Here is a 1,333-nt window from a genome sequence, read left to right on the forward strand (position 1 = left end):
TATTTGGTGCCCATTAAGAAAGACTGGGCCAGCCTATCTACAAGACAAAAGACCTTCAGCCTCAGGGTGATGGGATTAGTCCTCACTCAAGATCCAAACCAGGACAAAGCCATGAAGCCACAATAAGACCATTTCAGAACACAAGCCTCTTCATTACATCATCATTCTCCCAGCTTCAACCAAACCTGGAAGCTCAGACAAACTCAGCTATGACCTCTGCATAGCTCCCTGGGAGTCTGACAGCAACCAATAGAATACATGTTCTTGCCACAGGAAGAGAAAACTCAAGTTCAAAGCCCAGAGAGGGTATAAATAACCCTCACCTCCATATGATCAGTTACCTAGAAACACATATGCTTGGTGCTTCTGCTTCACCATTAAACCATCTTTCCAATCAGCCTCCATGTTTCCAGTGTCTTTCTCCCCACTTGGAACTGAACCAGATGGATATTCCTTCCAACAGAACAAGTGAAACTTCCTGCATCCATAGAAGAAGAGATTAATTTACATTTATACTTATAACTGCTATAAAGAAAAACAGAAGGCACTTCTCTGTATCTTTTTTCTTTCTATTTTTCTTTTTTCTTTCATCTTTAACTTTCTCTTTCAATTCTTTTTTTCTTCTTCTTCTTACTTTACATTAGTTTGTATTAACTGTTAGTATGTTTTTTAAAAAAAACCCTTTAACCAAAATTATATATAAAAAGAAATATTTTTGACAAGTAGCGAGTTATTATTACTTAAAACGATTATCATTACACTGTCATTTTGGCAAATAGCAAAAGGTATATATGCAACTTAAAAATATTTACATTAAAGTCTGCTGTATTGTGCTCGCTTCAGCAGCACATATACTAAAATTGGAACGATACAGAGAAGATTAGCATGGCCCCTGCGCAAGGATGACACGCAAATTCGTGAAGCGTTCCATATTTTTAGTAAGGCATATATGAGAGGGGTACTCATCCATATGAACTCTAAACATAAATTAAATCAACAAAAGAAAAGATCTGAAATGGAAGCAGAAATAAAGAATAAAGAACAGTTACTTATAAAAAATCCAACAAATGAAAGAATACGAGGAGCTATAAAACTGCTGAAAGATCAATTTCAAATGCTTATGGCAGAACAAACAGCAACAAATTTACAATTTGCAAAACATAACACATTTTGTAACGCTAACAAACTGGGCAGATGGTTGGCTTATACATTAAGGAAGAGGCAGAGCACACGGGTCATTGATAGTATTGATAGTGGAGGGAAGGAAATTTTTCAACAAAAATTAATCAAAGAAGTTTTTTTAGACTATTATACCAAATTATATGTTAAAGAT

The 1,333-nt window shown here is 35.2% G+C and overlaps 1 non-coding gene across 1 annotated transcript; it reads left to right on the forward strand.

The window, feature by feature from the left end:
- The first annotated feature begins 830 nt into the window (after positions 1–830).
- On the forward strand, positions 831–937 carry LOC139320779 (U6 spliceosomal RNA). Its single transcript, XR_011600724.1, has one exon. It is a non-coding gene; the product is annotated as a U6 spliceosomal RNA (small nuclear RNA).
- The last annotated feature ends 396 nt before the right edge of the window (positions 938–1,333 follow it).

This window comes from Pituophis catenifer, unplaced genomic scaffold (assembly GCF_029215685.1).
Source record: "Pituophis catenifer annectens isolate HBS135680 unplaced genomic scaffold, rPitCat1.0.hap2 SCAF_8, whole genome shotgun sequence".
Taxonomy (NCBI): Eukaryota; Metazoa; Chordata; class Lepidosauria; order Squamata; family Colubridae; genus Pituophis; species Pituophis catenifer.